At 40.3% G+C, this 18,865-nt stretch overlaps 1 protein-coding gene across 6 annotated transcripts in view; it reads right to left on the reverse strand.

Annotated features, from left to right (window-relative positions):
• Positions 1-18,865, reverse strand: part of LOC120948058 (cytochrome P450 306a1-like) — a 101,458-nt gene that overhangs the window by 24,945 nt on the left and 57,648 nt on the right. The window lies entirely within an intron of this gene.

Raw genomic sequence — 18,865 nt, forward strand, 5'->3', positions numbered from 1 at the left:
GTTTATATTCACTAGTAAATTTGGACCGGTTATAGCGATACGCAACAGAAACTCATATATGTATACTGAATGCAGGAAATATTTCATTCAAACATCTCGAAAAGCAAAACATTTCTCTTGTGATAATTTTATAATTGCCCTATAAGGCCGAGTTGCTATTTTGGTACTGATTTCTATTCAAATCTTATGTCGGTTCATAATCCTTCCAAATTTTTGCCTTATTTACAATTTTGGTAAATGTTACTGTTTCAATAACATTTGCAATCGTGTTCCAATTTTTTTCTAAGTATTGACTATTCCGTTATCAATGACCATTTTTTACAAACACTTACAACACACACATTTTTAATTTAGTCGTTCTTGACAATTGGAATAGCTACTATTAAACATCATGGCATAAACATCTACTATCAAATCATGGGCCCAACAATACGAGGGGTTTTAGGGTATATCGCGCTCTAATTCTCTAGTCGTCTTGTTCTCGCCTAAAGCAGTTCGGTCCAACCAAACTTTCAGGCCCCCTTCCACTGAACTTCTTGGAGGCTCGGCTATGCTCGAATGACGTCATGCATTAGGCCATTTGTTGTGTTGGTGCGCACAGCTGGCATCAGTCAGGCTTTTTCTTTCTCGCCTGCTGTGCTATAGATAACCAAATTTTGTTGCAGATAAAGTGCAATTTTTTTTTCTTCTAATTTTGATGAAAACCTGATACAGCGAATTAAAAATAAAATTAAAGAAGTGTTAGCAAGCTTTAACTGTGCTGTACAACGCGTTCTTCCTCGATTCGAAGGGCTGCATGCATGTACCGGTGAAGGAGAGTGGTGCATTGAACAACACAACACCAGACCGCAAGCAAGTGTAATCCAGTGATGATCATAATAATAAAGTATTCTTGTAATAAATCATCGTATCTTTCAACTTATATTATTTTTTAGATATAAGATATAGTGCACAAACTATGCCCTTGGTGTTTGCCGCTGTGGGTAGCACTACGTTATAAGTAGACCTCCTTATTCTTTGGTGATTGTTTTCAAGATTGTTTTGGCAGGCTAACCACAATTTTCTGTGTTGTGTTCGTGGGGTTGTGTAACGATCGTGCTGTGTTTATTTCAAAATGGGTATAGGGACTAGGAGGGCTTGTAGGTTTGGCGGGAAGGCCATATTGGACGAACGAATGACATAAGTGGATTCGATTGTGATACGTAGTTTTTCACCCACACTACGACACATCAACCAAAACAGCCATTAGAATTCACACGCATACTTCAACAAATGATCGAACACAGCAGCAAATCATACGATTCTGCTAAAGAATCGTTTTTGAGGTTTTTGTGTCGCTTTTGTTTGGTCGGATCAGTTTGAACCATTGTTCACAAAATCGATAAGGTTCTCATAATTTAAAAAAAATCTTTTTGCATAGATTTGGATTTAAAAAGAAATATAGGCGATTTTTTTTTAAATTTTTGATATTTTTCCAAATTACATTTTGATAATTACTCCTATAAAACTTATTAAACCTTAGAATAAGTTATAAAACACTTTTTAAAAGTCGTTAAAAAAAATACCTGTAAACCCATTCTAGAATATGTTATTTATATTTTTGAACGATTTTTTAATGCGTTAGTTTGCACAAAAAAACAGTTTTTCGAAGTGTCTTTATAGTTATGGTACGACCATAAATTTGTATTTTCGTAATAAGTCGTGAAAAAACGTTTGAAAAAAATTGGAAAAAATATACGAAGATCTGAAATAGTACTCTGCACAACTCATACATTCACTGTTTTTTCTATCTCTAACGGATTTTCCGCACATCGCAAAAAACGACTGTCCATATAGCTGTGGTAGGCACTGTATAACAGTTGGTAGAATATTGGCACTGTATTAGTAAGGAGGGCCACGTGGGTGATGGACGTTGGGGCCCGTGCTAGACGAACCTTGGATGCTTGGTAGCCCCCGGTAATCATATACAGAGGGCCTCATCTATTCTTAGGGCCTTCGGTTAGAGCCTCCGACACTGTAAACCCGCCACGCCACAGGCCTAGCTCGTTAGACGATCGCTGGTAGTCCCAGCAGGCCACAGACGAAACCCCGAAACGGTGACAAACATTTATCCCAATCGGGCTAAGGTTTTGCGTACGGTTATCATAACCGTGCAGTCTGTGTATCTGTTATCGTGCTGGCGTCGCTCGTCACATAAAAAACTAAATAAAATAAAACAAAACTTGTTAATATTTTCATAAGTCTCTTCATATTTCAAAACAAGTGAGTAGTTAGGATAATTTTTCATTATAAAATTTTGCTCGGTTTTTTTTTCAATTTTGCCAACAACGGCATTGCTAACACTAAAAGAGTAAAAAATTAAAGCTTAATTGTTCAAACAATGAGGAAAGAAAACGCATTCAAACCCATTACGAATCCATAAGAGCATCCATTGCACACGGTACAAACATTTTACTATCAATAAAAACTTGTCTTACTAGTCAAAACAGGGGAATATTCATTTAATCTATTTAATGTTTGGTTCCTATTTACGATTGCCAGTTCATTTTGACTGAATTGTTTTGGATTGCTCGTGCAGCTATGCTTCGTCTCGTGTGAGTTTTCGCAATAGCCAACAGAAGAAATACAAGCATAGCGCAGGGATAGTTGTAGTCAATCGGTATTCAATCAATCATTTAGTATGCACCTAATCAGGTCTAAACGTCGGATAACTTCCCGAGCTGCAAACTTACCAGACCGTAATTGGCTGGTCATGTCAATCCCACGATACTGAACGATCCCGCGCGTAAACGTTATCAAGGAAGATGTCTTCAGTGACGTTCTTTTTTGGTTGTTTCACACTGAGTGACTGTTATCTCTTCCAGCACTTTATTGTGCCTATTCGTCTGATTTATTTCATTTATTATATGATAATAAAATCAAAGAGCTGTGCAACGACAGCATGTGTTGTTATGTAGTACTTTGTGTGTAAATATTTTGCGAGTACAACAGACATTTCAGTGTGAAGAGATAATGAAAAAGGAGTTAGGAATGAATGAGGAAGTAGAAGCTTAGATTTAGATCTGTGTTAGGAAAGAACTTAAACCAATTACCTGTGTAATTGGGCATCCACAGGTCTCGGGCTAGTGCGCTATGGCCAATTTCAATTGTGTCAATTTTAGCCTTCCATCTGATTGGCAAACCCTGGCGTCTTCTCATACCGTACCGTAAAAATTTTGACAACGGCGTGTCAAATGTAAAAATGCAAAGTGCTATCTGGCCGCAGGGTAGTTCAAAGTAGCTTAGTTCACCCAGTCAACTTACTTGTTTTTTTTTTTGTTTCAATACATTAAAGAAAAGTTGAAATGTGCTCAATTTCATTTTGTATAGTTTGGCATTAATGTGGCTCTTAAACAAACTGGATAATTCCACTGTTTCGGATGTAGTAGAAATATGGCGCGAGACAAGTAGCTCTGTTATCAATATTGAGCTGCTTTTTGTCGATCGAGACGTTGTCATCTGCTATTAAAAACACCGATATTTGTTAATGTATGGTGTAACAAACATATTATAAAATGGGTGCATACGTGTTGGTTTAAAATTTTTGGTTTATGAAATTACATACAGTGAGGGACGCCATAGTGCGAACAACCGCTACGTTAGAACTGTAGTTTTGCCAAATATCCAGAGTGTTGGCATGCAAGACGGTTAGAATCCTTACCGACCGTGGATTGCAACCGTGTTTCTTGATTGTATCACTCGATTATAGAATCTAGAAGGTAGGTGATAATTTAGCTTGAAACTGAAGTTACGCATAGTAAACGCATAGTAGTATCTATTTTTTCTTTGGTTTAGTTTAGTTTAGTTTAGAGTTTATTAATCGATGCACTATAAAGCCCTCTCGAGTAAAATTTTGTTAACAATAGACATTAGATAACGAACAGAACATTTATATATAATTATTGTTGGTCGCATTCCGAACACTTAAAAATGAAATCAATACCGTTATCATCATTCCAGGCTCATAGATATCGTCAGCTGAATTTAGTAGACGGCACATACAAAAAGGGGGTTGCGAGAGCCAAAGGTTGTTCGGGTTTCAGCGACTGCCAGCATTGGCCGGCGACGGAGTATTCTGGCAGGAACATAGAGGTGAATCCTTGAAAGCAACTCGGGACAACCAATGGTTCTGTTTAAGATTCCCGTGATAAATGTCAGTCCGGCGTGCCTTTCGTACCTTTTTTACAGTAATCAACGTGTGCAACAGGATCTACGCAGATATTAGACAACTTCAACGTTTGCATCGATGGAGCGATCAATTTTATTTTAGTCAAATGTTGTGTATCAACTTACGTTAATGTGTGAAATCGTGTAAGGTTAAAATGTAAATGTTTCAATAAAGTGTTGAAAAAAAAAATATACGCGTGTTTGTGTTTTTGTTTAGCTTTAGATAACAAAAAAATACGCAGCGAGTGTGAGCGATCGCTGAACGAAAGAAACGCACACAGCGCAACACGAAAGCAACAAACACAAGCACACGAAAGGATGCTCGCACATGGGCGCGAGCATTGAGAGAGCGCACCGTGTATTTTGTATGGGAGCGGGAGAGAACCGTAGAACCCGTTCCCGCCCCCTTTTTTAAGCCTAGGAAATCGAAGATCTTCCATCGGCTTAACCCGACAGACAAAGAGAACGAAATTTTCAGGCGAGGGGTAGGTAGAAACACGCGGTGGGGGTCCGGCCCAAGCACGGATCCGAAGTCCGTTGTTTTGGGCTGAGAATTAAAAATGGCGGATGGAGCGCTACCACGGAGAGAATGCGCTCTCTTGCTTGCCTTTAAAATACACGAGGCGCTCTCGCTGTAAAGAACGCTCGCTCGCGCTGTTTCATAGTATTTTCCTCATACCCCTTCCTTACCGTTTCTTTCGGCTTGCGCAGCGCTGAACTGGTACCCCCTCCCACTTGATTCCAGCGAATTGCGCTGCGCTGGACTGACACCCCCTCCCGCTCGTTTCTTTCGTAGCGCGCTGTGCGCTTTCCTTCATTCGGACTTGGTACACCCGAATCAAAACAAAAACTTGAACACATCAAACTTGGTTTATATTTTATCACTTTTATTGCAAATAAAGGGGCATTTTCACACATAGCTTCACACAATCTTGCCACAAAATCACACAAATTCTTAATATAAAAAAATCGTCGTATTTCAAAGAGCCGTCAAACTGCGTGGATCCCGTTGTTGATGTTCGATACAGCAAAAATAAACATTGAAATAAAGCAGCGCATATCACACATTTAAGATAAATGGTGAAAGAAAAGCGCAGCTTCATTTCAATGTGCACAACACTTCAACACTTAGCGAAACTTCGATCGCCCGGGACTTAGGCTAACACGCGCGCAGCCTTTCACGGCGAACGCTTGAGCTGAACTGACGATTTCGTGTGGTGGCAAGAAGGGGAGCGCACAGAGGAACACTCGCTGCACTAGTGCGAGCGAGACACCGATACCCGCATGCCGCTGCGAGAAAACCAAACTGAGCGCGCAGGCTGAAAGTGAACGCACACATTCACACATGTGTAATTGTGTGAGTGCAAAAACTGTGTAGAAACCAAAACACGCTCGCGCCTCCGAGCAATTCCGCGAATTTCCAACCGTCTCCCCATGCTTCTACATGCCCCTCGCCTGAAAGTCGCACACTTTTTCATTCTCATTGCTAGTAGGGAACTCTAGGTTTTTACGCACACCATGATAAAAATTACCCTTGTGTTTGTTTCTTTCGTGTTGCGCTGTGTGCGTTTCTTTCGTTCAGCGAACGCTCACACTCGCTGCGGATTTTTTTTGTTATCTAAAGCTAAACAAAAACACAAACACGCGTAGATCTTTTTTTCATCATTTTATTTAAACATTTACATTTTAACTTTACACGATTTCACACATTAACGTAAGTTGATACACAATATTTGACTAAAATAAAATTGATCGCTCCATCGATCCAAACGTTGAAATGGCCGAATATCTACATAGATCTTTTTGTACACGTTGATTTCTGTAAAAAAGGTACGAAATGAAGCTGCGCGATGTACATAACATGCATAACGAATCATTCGCGCAGCTTTATTTGAATTCGCACAACCCTTGAATACTTGAACACTTTACAAAATCATAACATCAATCGTCCAGGACTTAGGCTGACGCACGTGCGGCCGCTCGCTGCCGATCCTTGAGCTGTACTGACGATTTCGTGTGGTAGCAAGAACGAGAGCACACAGAGGAACTTTCGATGCAGCAGTGCAAGCGAGACACCGAAATCAGCACAGCGCTGCGAGCAGATCAAACTGAGCGAGCTGGCCGAAAATGAACGCACACATTTCCACATGTGTAACTGTGTTAGTGCCAAAACTGTGTCGAAACCAAAACGCGCTCTCGCCTCCGTGTATTTTACACCGATTATCCGCTTAACTCTAGGTTTTTACACACACCATGATAAAATATTCCGCTCGTTGTTTGTAGGGCATGGTCTGGTATACAATCCTCTGCTCTACCGACATCCATTGAAGATATCTAGCATAACAGTGGTCGGCGTACCGCATCCTAGCACTAACCTCATGATGCGATTTTGCAACCTTTGAAGCCTCTTAATTTGACCCTTGTTGCCATCCTTCGCCAATCTACTTATTACTCCACACTTCTTAGCCACTTTAGCGATGACCCAGTCAATGTGAGCGAGGAACTTTAACCTGTCATCTAGGATTACCCCTAAGTATTTAGCCTGTCTAACTCTTTCGATTCGTTCCGAATTTATCACAATAGATGGAGGTTCGTCCAATACACCCGCAGACATCACCATGTAACAAGTCTTGTTAATGTTTAATGCCAGCTTTTTGTGCTTCAGCCATCCATCCAAAGCATTTAAATCGATATTAATCAGAGACTCTGCTTGCTTGATATCTTTGTGCGAGATAAACAGAACAGTATCGTCAGCAAAAAGATTGATCTCACAAGCCTTCAAAACCTGTTTCATGTCATTGATATACATGAAAAACAAAATTGGTCCAAGAACACTACCTTGTGGAACACCAAGGGTGTTTTCTATAGGCTCTGATACAGAGTTACCAAATAAAGTTCTCTGAGTTCTTTCTTTTAAATAACTTTCGAACCAACTGAGCTCCCTCCCCACAATACCAAAACGCCTTAAGGTACAAAGCAATAATGGCCTAGATATTGTTTCAAATGCCCGTTTTAGATCCAAGAAAACAGCAACTATCGATTCTCTCCGATCCATCAACACCCTCCACCTCGCCAGTACAAGATTCAGAGCAGTCTCACAAGAGTGTCCTTGCCGATATCCTGATTGCTCTCGGATCAACAGCTCGCTTCCATTCAGAAACTGAACCAATTGCTCCTTAACTACTGTCTCCAGCACCTTTTCGAACACATGCAACATGTTGATAGGACGAAAATCCTCCACATTGGCAGCTCCGCTCACCTTAGGAATAGGTATTATCAATGATTCCTTCCATGTTTTTGGGAAATTCCACTCTCTAGAGATTCGTTTATCACTATCAAAAGTTCATCTCCTGTCACATGAAAGCAATCCTGTATGGTTGTTGAACTCACGTTCCATATACCTGTGGTTTTTCTCAGGTTGAAACAAATAATCTTTAACTGACTAAGAGTTATTTTTGGAATCTGAAATGGTTTCGTGGAGTTTCTCTATGCGACAAATAATAAGGCTCATTAACATCATCAATGTTTTGATTTATATCCAAAACACTGTTGACAAAAAACGAGTTAAACTTGTTACATATGATGGAGTCTTCAGATTCAATCAAACCGGTAAATTTAACAATAGAGACATGTGCTTCATCTGGCCTTAACATGCTTTTTAGCACTTTCCACAATTCTCTGCTATCTCCTTTGTGCTTATATATCTCATTGCAATTTTTGCGTGTGTAATATCCTGGAGATTTGACCTCTGATAAGACCATAGTGCCCAATATGCCGGATCAGAATATGACCATCACCGTGACAACTATGCAATAATCTGAATGTCAAAATAAAGATCATTCGTTTACGGATCGTTGTACTGACAACACCTTCAGCCTTCTGTTAATTCTTCTGCCTTGCGATTTTGTGCCTTTTATAAGTTCAATGTTTAGTTCAAATCGATAAAACTCGAGGTTTTACATCTCAGAAGTGGGATACGTCTTATCGCCTGCACCTGCTTTTCTGTCCAATCCAGCACGGCACAAGATTGTGTATCAAAGAGTTTGTGTGTTTGTGTGTGAGACGACGCTACCATCTGCCATCACGATGCGCAAAAACGAGAAGCTTCTGTGTGTGCTTGCCGGTATAGGCAGCAAATTCGATGATTAGGCACGATTTGCCTCATGGGTAGATGGCCAGATTCACCAGCCGCAACGATCTCGATCCCTGCAACCGCATAGACACCAGCCATCCAGCATTTGCATTTTGTGTGGCCGCCATCTTGTTCATGTTGCACGACAATGACGACGCCGCCATTTAGTATGAATACGGCCGCTGGCTATTCTTTCATCATCGCTCATACTTGGAATACTGGAAAAGCTTCGCGCATCACTTCTGTTATTGCATGTGCACCGCATGCCGTGTTGTCATCGCCTCCGATTCATCGTGTGTATTGCCTTCCGCCACTTTATGGATTGACCCCGCTACCACCCTCTACCGCCGCGTCATGTTCGAGTGCTGTGGCACCGGTTGTAGCCTACTGAGCTGTTGAACAACAATCATCGTGGTGTCGTTCAGTATTCAGGTTCATCCTGATCGACATTGTTCTTATGCTTGGCTGTAACTTCTGTAAACTTCAGCAAGACTTCCGGAGGAGATGTTGGTCAGAAAAGCAATTGTGATTGAAAGTATGTGAGTTATTCTCATGCCAGCTCTGTTCAATAAGTATTGAAGATTTCTACAGTAAAGCCGCTCAAATTGAGGTCAATTTGTTTGTCAGGATAGCCGAGCTGTAATATCCTGGAGATTTGACCTCTGATAAGACCATAGTGCCCAATATGCCGGATCAGAATATGACCATCACCGTGACAACTGTGCGATAATCTGAATGTCAAAATAAAGATCATTCGTTTACGGATCGTTGTACTGACAACACCTTCAGCCTTCTGTTAATTCTTCTGCCTTGCGATTTTGTGCCTTTTATTTTTTTTAAGTTCAACGTTTAGTTCAAATCGATAAAACTTGAGGTTTTACACGTGAGTTTTTAAGATTTCTACTGTATAAATTTCTGAGTGTAGAATACTCAGTCCAATCATTATCTCTATTCGTTCTAATAAATTTTTTAAACACTTTGTCTCTTTTCCGTTTAGCACGTGCGAGATCCAAAGTATACCACCTACTAGTTTCTCTTGAAACAATTGTCTTTTCTTCCACCAAGGTGTTCATTGCATTTTTCAACGTGGTCCATCCAGCATTGTTCAACGTGACTTGTAGCTGCTTCATCCAAGTTGGACGCGACATACTGTAAGCCTTGTGACACATTGTTGCAAAGAGCAAGTTTCGAGTACCTATTCCAGCATTTAACTTTACGTTGAACCGTTTTACAACGCTCATCGTTTATGATCAAAACAAGTGTTTCGTGATTCGATATTTTCAATAACGGATCAGAAGTGACTTTGATTGAGTCAATACTACTGTAAACCTGATCAATCAATGTCCTGCTCTGCCTAGCAATTCGTGTGAATTCGTTGACTTTTTGGAACATATTTACTGAATCCATTGAGCTTTTCAGCTTCACAGATTTTTCAACATTCACCCAGTCAATATTGAAATCACCGACGACAATGTTCATTTTGCTAAAATCCAGAAACCACTCTTCCAAAATGTCTACGAACCTTGAATCACTTGCACTAGGTGAGTGATACAATATGCTATAATTTCCTGCCGGCATACCCCGAGAAACCGCTAAACCGAGAAACCAATTGCCTTCTAATGACTCGTTTACGATCACTTTAAGGACAATATCACTTCTGGCCTAAGCTGCAATACCTCCTGTGTGACGTGAATGTGATAAATACGACACTACCCTATAACCTTTTATATAATATTGCTCAAATGCTTCCTCCTCGGTCACGTGAGTTTCTGAGATCAAGACCAACAAAGGTTGAACTTTTTCTACTGTCTCACGAAACATAGCATAGTTAGATGAAAGACCGGCAACATTGAAATATAAAATCTCTCTGAACCGCCCTAATTCCACCCCTCCCTGCTATTGAGAAAGTTGCATTCGTCTCTCTACCTGTTTTTAAACAGCGGGCATTCATAGCTATTAGCCGCATGTTGTACCTGTAGTTTCTAGTTCCTAGATGTGTTAGCCAAAACACAATTCACACACTTTAGGATGGACGAGGTACAATCCGACGTTCGGTGCTCGCCACTGCACTTTGAGCAAGCTTCCTTATTTTGGCATTCAGTGCTCTTGTGGTTAAACTGACCACATTTAAAAAAACGCATAACATGTATGCTCCTAGAAATTTTACAACGATCAAATCCAATATTGATTTTATCGATTTTTTTCCAAACATCAGTCTCATTGTCGATTTCCAATACTGCGTTGTGTTTCTGGTACCTGTAGTTCTTACTCTCAAACATTCCAATTACTTTCACCTGTTTCCAGGGAATTAACTCATTTTGAGATTTCAAAAGATCTACGTCGGACTCAGAATATTTTTCACTCATTCAAATAATTTTTACTCATGCCATTGGCAAGGAAGTCAAATACTCGTCTCCTAAAATGCCTTCTACTTCATTTCTAACATTATCTAAATTCGCCTGAGCAGAACATTGAACGTAAACTTGACCGCCCCTGCCATTACGGAATTCCGATATTTGCTGTCGCCTCGGATCCAACTGAACCACCTTAGGAACAATAACCAGTGTTTTATTCTTATTTTTGTTTTTATTTTTTTCCCATGGACTCCTTCATATCGTCATTTTTCCTAATTTTGGGAGTAACTTTATTGTTTCCCTCGTCAAATCTATTAATAATAGTTTGAACATTACTGGCCCCACTATTTGTCCTCTTCCTTTTTTTAGTGACCGTCGCCCATGATTCTAAATTTACTTCTTGCACTGTTTCGCTGGTTTTCAAAGTGTCAGAAGTTGCACGCAAGGCCACCTTAGACGTTTTTGAGGCTTCTATAGCACTTAACGTTTCACGCAATGTTGTCTCCAACTTACGCTCCACTTGCGCGCAAAGCTCAGTTTTGAGAGTCTCGATTCCTCTCTCTAAAGCGTTAGATATCCACACGCTCACATTGATCTCTAAATCCCTCAATGTTTGTGCAAGCAAATCATTCGATTTAGCTGCATCCATATCCATACAGGAAAACACAAAGAGCTAAACAGTAACAGAACTACACTTGTCACCAGTAACCTGTCAGAGTACTTGGTCTATCTGTTCTTCGAAGGAGAGTTTAGCATCTAGGAGGACTCCTAGATCCTTTACACAGTTCGCTCTTTCGAGTTTCTGACCATCAAGCGTATAATTAAACAGCGCTGGAGCTCTTGAACGGCTGTATGAGATTATGGCGCATTTATCGATACAGACGCTTAGTGCATTACGCTTGCACCAGGAGACAAATTCAGTCAGGGTGGCTTGATGTTGAAGATGATCCTCTGGCTCACGGATTACACGATAGATTTTAGCATCATCTGCGGCAACTATTATCCGAGAGTACCATGCACAAGTCGTTTATGTAGAGCAGGAACAACTGAGGCTGCTGCCCTGGGGCACGCCGGAAGAGGCACCGATGGATCTAGATTGGTGGGAGCCCATTTTAACTGCATATAAACGACCACATAAATACGATTTCATTCACTTTACCAAGAATGGTGATAATCCGAGTCTATCAAGTTTTTCCAGAAGAATTTTGTGGGACACATTATCAAAAGCCGCCTTAATGTCCGTGTAAATGGAATCAACTTGCATACCATCATCAATGGACTTATAACAGCCGCTAATGAATTGCATCAGATTTGTCGTAGTTGATCTCTAAGGCATGAATACGTGTTGGTTGCTGATGATGTATTTGCCGGCAGATGCTATTAATGGTTCATAGATGAGGAGCTCGAACACTTTGGCGAAAGCAGCCAAAGAGGTAATACCTCGATAGTTCAATGCTTCGTTTTTGCTGCCCTTTTTGTGGATGGGTGTTAGCCACGAGACCTTCCACAGTGCGGAAAGGTTCCTGTACGCAGAGATTCGTTAAAAATCTTAGTCAAAACAGGAGCTACCGATACAGCACAAAGCTTGAGAATTGTCGCTGACATAGGTAGGGTGACATGAATTGCATCTACAGTAGTATTCGAATTGCATCTACAGGAGTGCGAAAGGAACAGTCTCCGGTCGTGTGATGTTTGAAATGAAGCTACCCGCCATGCAATATACAGTGATTTGCGAGGGCACGCGAGGGCTCACATGCCATACAAGCAGTGCTGCAAAATGTCACTGTCAATGTCATAAAAAATTGACTGAAACAAAATCCATATCAACGTCACGTACTCAATTGTGATAATCAGAGGTGATACTCAGAACGGTTGGTGTGAGCAATACATGCTCATGACATGTTTGCGACCATCGCTTGGTCAGTCACTATTTCACGACTTTTTTTTTGCTATGATCAGTATTGCAAAATATCACTGACATAGTCATGACAAATTCTGGCTGAAACAAAATCATCTATGCGTCACGAGCTCTATTGCGAAGATCAGGGGCGAGCCTCAAACAGTTGGTGCGACCATCACATGCTTGGTGACATTGTGTGCAACCAACTCTTGCTCAGTCACTTGGTCGCGACATTTTGAAATTCCAATTAAATCAATCATTCATTAAGCCAGTATAGTTGGCTTCATGCGCCTTAAGCACCTCGAGTACTACACACATCGTCGTCATCGGTAGATAAAAGTGGTGTAGAATATCCTGTAAAACGGGATGCTATACCCAGGACGTCGAACATGTACACTCCCTCAAATCTACTACTCCGCATTATTGGCTGAGTCCGGACAAAGAAAACGCATGACAATAAGAGGCAGATGTAGCCGAGAGACCAGAAGCAGCCATATGCTAAAAAGCCTTGCTGATATTTCCAGCGAGAAAGCAGCGGGAGTATTGATGGCTGGAATGGTAAAGTCGAAAATGCAACGATTTACTCGCGGGCGGGAAGAATTACTTATTTCAGGATTTCGTTGCGGAACAGAGCATTAAAGAGAGCGATGGTTCATTGCGCAACATGACTGCAACACACTACACGTATAGTGAGGCAACTTTGCGCACTGCATTAAACCGGATCAGCATCGACTACAGAATGATCAACAATGGAAATATGCCCAAGAGGGCAGAAAAGGATTCTGATGGTATGTACCTATCAAGAGAGATTAGGTGATTGTTCTATTGATGGTGTTGGTTAAGAACAACCACGCTATAATTAAGGATACGTCAAATTAGTAACAAAATCTGTCAATTGTCTCATACACAAATACCAATTCAGTTCAATACTCCAAAACCAGTTTCAGGTCACAAAAATAAAATTTTGATGGCGTTTTTGGAAATGACCCTCATGAAATTTAAGACCGATAAAATTTACATTGAAATTGTTCTAAGCATCGATTACTTATTCCTTAACGTAGAAAACATGAGTCGAAAAAAGGCTCCGGCAAAACGCTAAAATATGCAGCTGCTCCGCATGCTAGCAAAGCCGTAGCACCGAAGGCTTCGACAGCGACACCGAAGGCCCCGACAGTAGCACCGAAGGCTCCGATTGTGTCACCGAAGGCTCCGACTGTGGCACCGAAGGTTCCGACCGTAGCACCAACGGAACCGACCATAGCACCGAGGGTTCTGACGGTGGCTCCGACGGAAGCAAGCAACGCACCGGCAGCATCGACATCATCAGCACAAGGGAAGGAATACGAGTGCACTACGGCGCTTGTTGTACCTGTGTTCAAAATTCCTCGAGATCCTTCTCCCACACCTCCCGTCACCAATTCTGACCCTGATACTAAAGATAAGCGCAGAAACGTAGACGACACAGACAGTGACACGTCTAATGCATCGATCGAGGGAATAGTCAGGCGTAAACCTGGCCGACCACCGAAAAATGCAAAGACAATTACACTTACTTGTATACACACTGATCGATAGAAAAAAATATTAGAGACGAATCGATACGAAAGTTTTTTGTTTGTTTCTATTAATCTAAACACCATCTCAAACACGACCAAAATAAATACGATGCGTTCATTTGTTCGATCAATTGATGCAGATGTTATTTTCTTACAAGAAGTGTATGATGGCAACATTTCGCTTCCTGGGTACAAAGTGCTCTCGAATGTGGATATTGATAAACGCCGATAGCTTTACGGGAAAACCTCAAATATTCTCACGTCGAACGCAGTTTAGACTCACATATAATCTGCCTTCGTCTTGAGAATACTACTACACTCTGTAACGTTTATGCTCCCTCTGGACGCCAGCGCTGGTCAGAGCGGGAGGAGTTTTTCAATCGCACCCTAGCGTACTATCTGCGAAATGCATGTCAGCATGTCGTTCTTGCAGGGGATTTTAACTGTGTCAAAAGGATCATCAATCAAAAGGACGCAATGGGTGAGAGAAATATCAGCCTTGCTCTGAGGAACGATGTAAACGGTATGGGGATGTGCGATAGTTGGGAAGCTCTCAAAGGTGACTTTGTAGAGTATTCCCACATCGCACGCGGCTCGGGTTCTCGCATCGCTCGATGCTACGTATCATCTACACTCAAGACACACTTACGCACGACTGACTTACACGTACTAGCCTTTTCTAACCATAAAGCTCTGACGGTTCGAGCCTTCCAGTAAAAATTTGCTCAAGATCACGAAGCAATGGATACTGGCAGCTAAGGCCTCATATTTTAACACAGGAAAATATGCAGGAGTTCAGGTGCAAGTGGAATGTATGGACAAGACAAAGAATGAATTTCAGCTGCTGGATGGATTGGTGGATTCAATTCGCCAAACCAAAAATTAAATCATTTTTCCGCTGGAATACGAATCAAAAATACTCCTCGTTTCGCTTGCGTATGGATATACTGCATAAAGTTTTAAAAAACTCTTACAATAACTACCTAACAAACCCTGTGGAGCTTAGCAACATTAACAGAGTCAAGGGTAAAATCCTGTCTCTTCAAAGACGCTTCTCAGAAGAATACACACAAATTAACGAGACACGTGTTGCTGGCGAAAGTGTGTCTACGTTTCAATTTGAGAAACGCAGGCGAGCTCGAACCGTATTTGACAAACTTTTGTCTGAAGATGGCAGAGTAATTGATCAAGAAGGAGACATCAGGCAACACAATCACACATACTACACACAACTATACTCTGACGAAGACTTAGATACGGACGACACGTTTACAGTGACCGGCAAAATAAAGTGGCCACTACTTACATTTTTTAAATTGTCTAATTTTTTTCGTTAATAATAAAGCTATCTTTGTTCTATATTTTTTTAAACAATCTTCATTCTTTGCTCTTAAATGTGCAATCAAAAATTTCTGTAAAAATCAAAGGTTTACCAGCACCAAAAATATTTTTAAAAAAATTAGTCAACATCACATTGACAAAAAAATTGCCCACTATGCAAATCGATCAAACTTATCGTTTTTACCGTTTTGTTTTTACAGCTTTTTTGTTGACATGAGGTGATTAGGCAAGCGACCGGTTGCATGCATTAGCATTTGGCATTAAAGTGGACTCGTACATTAATCTTGGACAATTTGGCTCAGTTGCACGAAATAGAAAACAACACAAAACAAATTCCTCTGGCTGTTCGAAAATTAGTTGTTTGTGATGTTCAGAACGGGGAATCACATCGAGCTGTTGCTGGCAGGTATAGCATCAGCAAAGGTAGGAAGAGAATAACAGATAGCAAAACATACACCAGGACAAACATACATCGTGCGCGAAGTGAAGAAAAACCCTAAAGTAACAGTCCTTGAAATCAAAAATACACTTCAGTTAAATATTTCCGATGGAACGATTCGCCGCCGCATCATAGAACGGGGGTACAATAGTAAATTGGCCAAGAAAAGACCCTTCATCAGTAAGGCTAACAACGCAAAACGGCTCAAATTTGCTCAAGAGCATGCGGATAAGCCGTTCGAGTTTTGAAAAACTGTTCTTTGGACAGATGAGTCTAAATTTGAACTGTTTAACCGAAAACGACGGTCCCATGTGTGGTGTAAACCGGGAGAGGAGCATCAAGAGCACAACATCCAAGGAACGGTGAAACATGGCGACAGGGCGATGTGTTACCGTCATACCATTCCCGGTGTCTGCTTTTAGGGATTCAGTCGTTGAAAAAGCGCCGTGAGATAGGTAAATGCCTTTTTATACCAGGACTACTTAACCACCACATTGATGCTCCTACTCTATTAGCTACGATAGAATTTAACGCGCCATCTAGGAATCTACGTACACGTCAATTCATATCCGTCCCTCGTTATAGAACTCGTTTTGGCCAGTCTGATCCTATGTCAGCTATGTGTCGAACTTTCATAAATAACTTTGATTTATTTGATTTCAACATGCCACAGAATGTTTTTAGAGATAGACTCAGGACACAACTTACGTAATAATTTTATTTTCAAAATACATTTTCTATTCTTGTGCACCTGTTCTCCCCGATCGATTTATGTACCTTACATAGTCTATAAGCACTAATTTAAGTACATTCATGTAGGATCTTCAATATCCCGATGGATTAATCAATAAACATAAACATAAACATAAACATAAACATGGAGGGGGCAATGTTATGGTTTGTGGGTGTTTTTCTAGGGGAGGGGTAGGGAGCCTGGTGCGAATCAGCGGCATTATGACAGCTGATACTTATATTACCATCCTACAAGAAAATTTAGAGGTATCTCTAATAAAAACAAGTCTAGAAAATAAATTTGTGTTTCAGCAAGATAACGATCCCAAACATACCGCGAAGAAAACAAAAACTTTTTTCAACTCATGTCGCATAAAACCGCTTGAATGGCCTCCACAAAGTCCTGATTTAAATCCCATCGAGAATTTGTGGGCCATTCTCGATGCTAGAGTGAAAAAAACTGGCGTAACCAATAAAGATAAATATTTTGAAGCTCTAGAGAACGCCTGGGAAAATCTTGACCCAAATCATTTAGAAAATCTAATGAAGAGTATGCCAAAACGCTTACAGTTAGTCCTAAGATCCAAAGGGTGGCACATTAAATATGAAATAGTTGTTGTTTGTGTTTAATAAGTCAATTTATTGAAAATAATTCATGTGGGCACTTTTTTTTGTCAGTGTGATTTGGACTATTTTTTTTAAATATGTTTGGTCCTGGTAAACCTTTGTTTTTTTTCAAAAAATTTTGATTGCACATTTAAGAGCAAAGAATGAAAATTGTTTAAAAATTTATAGCACAAAGATAGCTTCATTATTAACGAAAAAAATAGACAAATGTAAAAATGTAAGTAGTGGCCTCTTTATTTTGCTGGCCACTGTGCCTGCAGTCAAATCATTCCAGAGGGTTGTGATACCAATAATAATTGCATGGGTGAGATCACACCTGATGACATCCTGGATGCAATTAAAAAATCTGTGCCGCGAAAGTCTCCCGGTCCTGATGGTATCCCTAAGGAATTTTATTTTCGTGCATACGGGATAATCCATACACAGAAAACTTTTTTTAATGAACTTCAGTAAAATTTTACTGAATTTTTTTCAACTGAAGTTTCAGTAATCCTTTCAGTAAAAAGAATGTTTACTGAATCATTCAGTAATGTCCGGTGCTCACCAAAATGACAGCTCGTTTACTGAAATCCCAGCAAAGCTATTCTCATATTACTGATTTTTCAGTTGTTGGTAGCGATTAAAAAATGACGAAATATTTATTTTAAATTGAGTTTTTATTGATGCGCAGATATTGCCAGTCCCTCAGTTCATATTCATACATGTTTTGTGTTGTTTTATACAGTTTTTATACTGTATTTTGCCGCCGCAAGTGTAGATGGTACAGTAAGCGCTCACAGACACCACGCAATTTCAGCAAGCACAGTGGATAGTAGCAAACATTTTACACACCAACACGGCTGCCAATTGTTTTAAATTAATCCCATAAGCCGAAATATCACCTGAAATTTCACCAGGGTGCCTGTAAGCGCCTACTAAATCAACTTTTTGCACATCACGAGCATGTAGGTACCGCATTGTTTTGTTTTGATGTTCTGACTGACAGGTCGATTTGACAGAATGAATTGCTGCATTTTCAGTAATTTGTTTTACTGATATCCAGTGAAACGACTTATTTGACACTTATTTTACTGATTTTCAGTAAAATGCGTATTACTGAAATGAATTCAGTAAATTATTTTGCTGAAAGTCAGTAAAAACATGACATTCATACTGAAAATCAGTTAAATATTCTATTACTGAACCGTTTCAGTAAAAAACTTTACTGAATCAGGATGAGAAAATTTGCTGTGTAGGGAATTACATCTCATTTTGAAACGAGGCTCTAGAAGGTGGGTTTCCACGGGACTTTTGTTGACAGTGGGGGCCTTCACGATTCTAGTTAGTTTTTTGTATGGAGTTTGACAGTTGGAGGCTGAAATCATGTAAACACTCCATACAAAACCACACAAAAAACTAGCCTGCAATTTTCAGTCTAGATTATTCTAGCCACAAAGCTAGAATTAGATTCGAGTACCTGCTCGAAAACACGGGTTTGTTTACATTTGTTCTAAGGTGCATTAAAGAAATCAGGTGATCAAATCTGGAATCAAAGTGTATTTAGTCCAGGTGGTCTCATAGCATTTTTTATAACCAAAT

The sequence above is a fragment of the Anopheles coluzzii genome, chromosome 2 (assembly GCF_943734685.1).
Source record: "Anopheles coluzzii chromosome 2, AcolN3, whole genome shotgun sequence".
Taxonomy (NCBI): domain Eukaryota; kingdom Metazoa; phylum Arthropoda; class Insecta; order Diptera; family Culicidae; genus Anopheles; species Anopheles coluzzii.